The sequence below is a fragment of the Triticum aestivum genome, chromosome 7A (assembly GCF_018294505.1).
Source record: "Triticum aestivum cultivar Chinese Spring chromosome 7A, IWGSC CS RefSeq v2.1, whole genome shotgun sequence".
NCBI classification, from domain to species: domain Eukaryota; kingdom Viridiplantae; phylum Streptophyta; class Magnoliopsida; order Poales; family Poaceae; genus Triticum; species Triticum aestivum.
Window position 1 is genome coordinate 705456781 of NC_057812.1, and position 8100 is coordinate 705464880.

Sequence of the window (8100 nt, forward strand, 5' to 3'; positions counted from 1 at the left end):
AGGTGGCCGGCCCCCTCCTTCTCTTTTCCCCCTCCGCGAATCCTATTCCAACTAGGATTGGGGGGGGGGGGATCCTACTCCCAGAGGGAGTAGGACTCTCCTGGCGCACCCCTTGTGGCCGGCCAGCCTCCCCCCTTTGGTCCTTTAAATACTAAGGTAGAGGCACCCTAGAACACATAAGTTGATCCACGTGATCTATTCCTTAGCCGTGTGCGGTGCCCCCAGCCACCATAGTCCTCGATAATACTGTAGCGGAGTTTAGGCGAAGCCCTGCTGGTGTAGTACATCAAGATCGTCACCACGCCGTCGTGCTGACGGAACTCTTCCCCGACACTTTGCTGGATCGGAGTCCGGGGATCGTCATCGAGCTGAACGTGTGCTTGAACTCGGAGGTGTCGTAGTTTCGGTACTTGATCGGTTGGATCGTGAAGACGTACGACTACTTCCTCTACGTTGCGTCAATGCTTCCGCAGTCGGTCTGCGTGGGTACGTAGACAACATTCTCCCCTCTCGCTGCTATGCATCACATGATCTTGCGTGTGCGTAGGAAATTTTTTGAAATTACTACGAAACCCAACAGTGGTATCAGAGCCTAGGTTATTTATGTTGATGTTATATGCACGAGTAGAACACAAGTGAGTTGTGGGCGATATAAGTCATACTGCCTACCAGCATGTCATACTTTGGTTCGGCGGCATTGTTGGACGAGACGACCCGGACCAACATTACGCGTACGCTTACGCGAGACCGGTTCCCCCGACGTGCTTTGCACATAGGTGGCTTGCGGGCGACAGTCTCTCCAACTTTAGTTGAACCAAGTTTGGCTACGCCCGGTCCTTGCGAAGGTTAAAACGGAGTCTATTTGACAAACTATCGTTGTGGTTTTGATGCGTAGGTGAGATTGGTTCTTGCTTAAGAACGTAGCAGCCACGTAAAACTTGCAACAACAAAGTAGAGGACGTCTAACTTGTTTTTGCAGGGCATGTCGTGATGTGATATGGTCAAGGCATGATGCTGAATTTTATTGTATGAGATGATCATGTTTTGTAACCGAGTTATCGGCAACTGGCAGGAGCCATATGGTTGTCGTTTTATTGTATGCAATGCAATCGCGATGTAATGCTTTACTTTTATCACTAAGCGGTAGCGATAGTCGTAGAAGCATAAACTTGGCGAGACGACAACGATGCTACGATGGAGATCAAGGTGTCACGCCGGTGACGATGGTGATCACGACGGTGCTTCGGAGATGGAGATCACAAGCACAAGATGATGATGGCCATATCATATCACTTATATTGATTGCATGTGATGTTTATCCTTTTATGCATCTTATCTTGCTTTGATTGACGGTAGCATTATAAGATGATCTCTCACTAAATTATCAAGAAGTGTTCTCCCTGAGTATGCACCGTTGCGAAAGTTCTTCGTGCTGAGACACCACGTGATGATTGGGTGTGATAGGTTCTACGTTCAAATACAACGGGTGCAAAACAGTTGCACACGCGGAATACTCAGGTTATACTTGACGAGCCAAGCATATACAGATATGGCCTCGGAACACGGAGACCGAAAGGTCGAGCGTGAATCATATAGTAGATATGATCAACATAACGATGTTCACCATTGAAAACTACTCCATCTCACGTGATGATTGGTTATGGTTTAGTTGATTTGGATCACGTAATCACTTAGAGGATTAGAGGGATGTCTATCTAAGTGGGAGTTCTTTAATTAATTTGATTAACTGAACTTAAATTTATCATGAAACTTAGTACCTGATTAGTATCTTGCTTGTTTATGTTTGGTTGTAGATAGATGGCTCGTGCTGTTGTTCCGTTGAATTTTAATGCGTTCCTTGAGAAAGCAAAGTTGAAAGATGACGGTAGCAATTACACGGACTGGGTCCATAACTTGAGGATTATCCTCATTGCTGCACAGAAGAATTACGTCCTGGAAGCACCGCTGGGTGCCAGGCCTGCTGCAGGAGCAACGCTGGATGTTATGAACGTCTGGCAGAGCAAAGCTGATGACTACTCGATAGTTCAGTGTGCCATGCTTTACGGCTTAGAATCGGGACTTCAACGACGTTTTGAACGTCATGGAGCATATGAGATGTTCCAGGAGTTGAAGTTAATATTTCAAGCAAATGCCCGGATTGAGAGATATGAAGTCTCCAATAAGTTCTATAGCTGCAAGATGGAGGAGAACAGTTCTGTCAGTGAGCATATACTCAAAATGTCTGGGTATAATAATCACTTGATTCAATTGGGAGTTAATCTTCCAGATGATTGCGTCATTGACAGAATTCTTCAATCACTGCCACCAAGCTACAAGAGCTTCGTGATGAACTATAATATGCAAGGGATGAACAAGACTATTCCCGAGCTCTTCGCGATGCTGAAAGCTGCGGAGGTAGAAATCAAGAAGGAGCATCAAGTGTTGATGGTCAACAAGACCACTAGTTTCAAGAAAAAGGGAAAAGGGAAGAAGAAGGGGAACTTCAAAAAGAACGGCAAGCAAGTTGCTACTCAAGAGAAGAAACCCAAACTTGGACCTAAGCCTGAAACTGAGTGCTTCTATTGCAAGCAGACTGGTCACTGGAAGCGGAACTGCCCCAAGTATTTGGCGGATAAGAAGGATGGCAAGGTGAACAAAGGTATATGTGATATACATGTTATTGATGTGTACCTTACTAATGCTCGCAGTAGCACCTGGGTATTTGATACTGGTTCTGTTGCTAATATTTGCATCTCGAAACAGGGACTACGGATCAAGCGAAGATTGGTTAAGGACGAGGTGATGATGCGCGTGGGAAACGGTTCCAAAGTCGATGTGATCGCGGTCGGCACGCTACCTCGACATCTACCTTCGGGATTAGTATTAGACCTAAATAATTGTTATTTGGTGCTAGCGTTGAGCATGAACATTATATCTGGATCTTGTTTAATGTGAGACGGTTATTCATTTAAATCAGAGAATAATGGTTGTTCTATTTATATGAGTAATATCTTTTATGGTCATGCACCCTTGAAGAGTGGTCTATTCTTATTGAATCTTGATAGTAGTAATACACATATTCATAATGTTGAAGCCAAAAGATGTAGAGTTGATAATGATAGTGCAACTTATTTGTGGCACTGCCGTTTAGGTCATATCGGTGTAAAGCGCATGAAGAAACTCCATACTGATGGACTTTTGGAACCACTTGATTATGAATCACTTGGTACTTGTGAACCGTGCCTCATGGGCAAGATGACCAAAACACCGTTCTCCGGTACTATGGAGAGAGCAACAAATTTGTTGGAAATCATACATACAGATGTATGTGGTCCGATGAATATTGAGGCTCGTGGCGGATGTCGTTATTTTCTCACCTTCACAGATGATTTAAGCAGATATGGGTATATGTACTTAATGAAACATAAGTCTGAAACATTTGAAAAGTTCAAGGAATTTCAGAGTGAAGTTGAAAATCATCGTAACAAGAAAATAAAGTTTCTACGATCTGATCGTGGAGGAGAATATTTGAGTTACGAGTTTGGTGTACATTTGAAAAATTGTGGAATAGTTTCGCAACTCACGCCACCCGGAACACCTCAGCGTAATGGTGTGTCCGAACGTCGTAATCGTACTTTACTGGATATGGTGCGATCTATGATGTCTCTTACTGATTTACCGCTATCGTTTTGGGATACGCTCTAGAGACGGCCGCATTCACGTTAAATAGGGCACCATCAAAATCCGTTGAGACGACACCTTATGAACTATGGTTTGGCAAGAAATCAAAGTTGTCGTTTCTAAAAGTTTGGGGCTGCGATGCTTATGTGAAAAAACTTCAACCTGATAAGCTCGAACCCAAATCGGAGAAATGTGTCTTCATAAGATATCCAAAGGAAACTATTGGATACACCTTCTATTACAGATCTGAAGGCAAGACTTTTGTTGCTAAATTCAGAAACTTTCTAGAGAAGGAGTTTCTCTCGAAAGAAGTGAGTGGGAGGAAAGTAGAACTTGACGAGGTAACTGTACCTGCTCCCTTATTGGAAAGTAGTACATCACAGAAAACTATTCCTGTGACACCTACACCAGTTAGTGAGGAAGTTAATGATAATGATCATGAAACTTCAGAACAAGATACTACTGAACCTCGTAGATTAACCAGAGTAAGATCCGCGCCAGAGTGGTACGGTAATCCCGTTCTGGAAGTCATGATGCTTGATCATGATGAACCTACGAACTATGAAGAAGCAATGGTGAGCCCAGATTCCGCAAAGTGGCTTGAAGCCATGAAATCTGAGATGGGATCCATGTATGAGAACAAAGTATGGACTTTGATTGACTTGCCCGATGATCGGCAAGCAATTGAGAATAAATGGATCTTCAAGAAGAAGACTGACGCTGACGGTAATATTACTGTCTACAAAGCTCGACTTGTCGCAGAAAGGTTTTCGGCAAGTTCAAGGGATTGACTACGATGAGACCTTCTCACCCGTAGCGATGCTTAAGTCTGTCTGAATCATGTTAGCAATTGCCGCATTTTATGATTATGAAATTTGGCAGATGGATGTCAAAACTGCATTCCTGAATGGATTTCTGTAAGAAGAGTTGTATATGATGCAACCAGAAGGTTTTGTCGATCCAAAGGGAGCTAACAAAGTGTGCAAGCTCCAGCGATCCATTTATGGACTGGTGCAAGCCTCTCGGAGTTGGAATAAACATTTTGATAGTGTGATCAAAGCCTTTGGTTTTATACAGACTTTTGGAGAAGCCTGTATTTACAAGAAAGTGAGTGGGAGCTCTGTAGCATTTCTAATATTATATGTGGATGACATATTATTAATTGGAAATGATATAGAAATTCTGGATAGCATAAAGGGATACTTGAATAAGAGTTTTTCAATGAAAGACCTCGGTGAAGCTGCTTACATATTAGGCATTAAGATCTATAGAGATAGATCAAGACGCTTAATTGGACTTTCACAAACAACATACCTTGACAAAATTTTGAAGAAGTTCAAAATGGATCAAGCAAAGAAAGGATTCTTGCCTGTGTTACAAGGTGTGAAATTGAGTAAGACTCAATGCCCGACCACTGCAGAAGATAGAGAGAATATGAAAGATGTTCCCTATGCATCAGCGATAGGATCTATCATGTATGCAATGCTGTGTACCAGACCTGATGTGTGCCTTGCTATAAGTCTAGCAGGGAGGTACCAAAATAATCTAGGAGTGGATCACTGGACAACGGTCAAGAACATCCTGAAATACCTGAAAAGGACTAAGGATATGCTTCTCGTATATGGAGGTGACAAAGAGCTCGTCGTAAATGGTTACGTTGATGCAAGCTTTGACACTGATCCGGACGATTCTAAATCGCAAACCGGATACGTGTTTACATTAAACGGTGGAGCTGTTAGTTGGTGCAGTTCTAAACAAAGCGTTGTAGCGGGATCTACATGTGAAGCGGAGTACATAGCTGCTTCGGAAGCCGCAAATGAAGGAATCTGGATGAAGGAGTTCATATCCGATCTAGGTGTCATACCTAGTGCATCGGGTCCAATGAAAATCTTTTGTGACAATACTGGTGCAATTGCCTTGGCAAAGGAATCCAGATTTCACAAGAGAACCAAGCACATCAAGAGACTCTTCAATTCCATCCGGGATCTAGTCCAGGTGGGAGACATAGAGATTTGCAAGATACATACGGATCTGAATGTTGCAGACCCGTTGACTAAGCCTCTTCCACGAGCAAAACATGATCAGCACCAAGGCTCCATGGGTGTTAGAATCATTACTGTGTAATCTAGATTATTGACTCTAGTGCAAGTGGGAGACTGAAGGAAATATGCCCTAGAGGCAATAATAAAGTTATTATTTATTTCCTTATATCATGATAAATGTTTATTATTCATGCTCGAATTGTATTAACCAGAAACATAATACATGTGTGAATACATAGACAAATTTAGTGTCACTAGTATGCCTCTACTTGACTAGCTCGTTAATCAAAGATGGTTATGTTTTCTAACCATGAACAAAGTGTTGTTATTTGATTAACGAGGTCACATCATTAGTTGAATGATCTGATTGACATGACCCATTCCATTAGCTTAGCACCCGATCGTTTAGTATGTTGCTATTGCTTTCTTCATGACATATACATGTTCCTATGACTATGAGATTATGCAACTCCCGTTTGCCGGAGGAACACTTTGGGTGCTACCAAACGTCACAACGTAACTGGGTGATTATAAAGGAGTACTACAGGTGTCTCCAAAGGTACATGTTGGGTTGGCGTATTTCGAGATTAGGTTTTGTCACTCCGATTGTCGGAGAGGTATCTCTGGGCCCCCTCGGTAATGCACATCACTTAAGCCTTGCAAGCATTGCAACTAAATGAGTTAGTTGTGGGATGATGTATTACAGAACGAGTAAAGAGACTTGCCGGTAACGAGATTGAACTAGGTATTGGAATACCGACGATCGAATCTCGGGCAAGTAACATACCGATGACAAAGGGAACAACGTATGTTGTTATGCGGTCTGACCGATAAAGATCTTCGTAGAATATGTAGGAGCCAATATGGGCATCCAGGTCCCGCTATTGGTTATTGACCGGAGACGTGTCTCGGTCATGTCTACATTGTTCTCAAACCCGTAGGGTCCGCATGCTTAAGGTTACGATGACAGTTATATTATGAGTTTATGCATTTTGATGTACCGAAGGTTGTTCGGAGTCCCGGATGTGATCACGGACATGACGAGGAGTCTCGAAATGGTCGAGACATAATGATATATTGGAAGCCTATGTTTGGATATCGGAAGTGTTCCGGGTGAAATCGGGATTTTACCGGAGTACCGGGAAGGTTATCGGAACCCCCCGGGAGCTAAATGGGCCATGATGGGCCTTAGTGGAAAAGAGAAGAGGCAGCCCTACATGGGTTGCGCGCCTCCCCCTTCCCCTAGTGCTATTAGGACTAGGAGAGGTGGCCGGCCCCCTCCTTCTCTTTTCCCCCTCCGCGAATCCTATTCCAACTAGGATTGGGGGGGGGGGATCCTACTCCCAGAGGGAGTAGGACTCTCCTGGCGCACCCCTTGTGGCCTGCCAGCCTCCCCCCTTTGGTCCTTTATATACTGAGGTAGAGGCACCCTAGAACACATAAGTTGATCCACGTGATCTATTCCTTAGCCGTGTACGGTGCCCCCAGCCACCATAGTCCTCGATAATACTGTAGCGGAGTTTAGGCGAAGCCCTGCTGCTGTAGTACATCAAGATCGTCACCACGCCGTCGTGCTGACGGAACTCTTCCCCGACACTTTGCTGGATCGGAGTCCGGGGATCGTCATCGAGCTGAACGTGTGCTCGAACTCGGAGGTGCCGTAGTTTCGGTACTTGATTGGTTGGATCGTGAAGACGTACGACTACTTCCTCTACGTTGCGTCAACGCTTCCGCAGTCGGTCTGCGTGGGTACGTAGACAACACTCTCCCCTCTCGTTGCTATGCATCACATGATCTTGCATGTGCGTAGGAAACTTTTTGAAATTACTACGAAACCCAACAAGAAATTCAATATGCATAAGTGCTCTTCCTCACCTGCCCCCATAGTTAAGGACGATAAGTTTGGGACATTCCAATGTCCGAGGAACCAAAATGAAACTGATCAGATGAAGTCGGTTTCTTATGCTTCAGCTGTCGAAGCATCATGTATGCTCAAGTATGTACACGCCCTGACTTAGCTTTTGTAACCGGGATGCTTGGCAGATTTCAATCTAATCCAGGACCGGACCACTGGAAGGCCGCAAAGAAAGTCTTGCGTTATATGCAAGGTACTAAAAATTTCATGCTTACATATAAAAATTCTGATAACCTGGAAGTTATTGGTTATTCAGACTCTGATCTTGCCGGGTGTGTGGATAGTATGAAATCCACGTCAGGTTATATATTCACACTCGCTGGAGGAGCCATATCGTGGAAAAGCTCCAAGCAAAAGATAGTTGCCTCATCTACGATGATGGCAGAATATCTAGCATGTTTTGAGGCCACCGGGCAGGCTGTATTCCTAAAGAATTTCCTTCCCGGACTTAAAGTGGTTGAC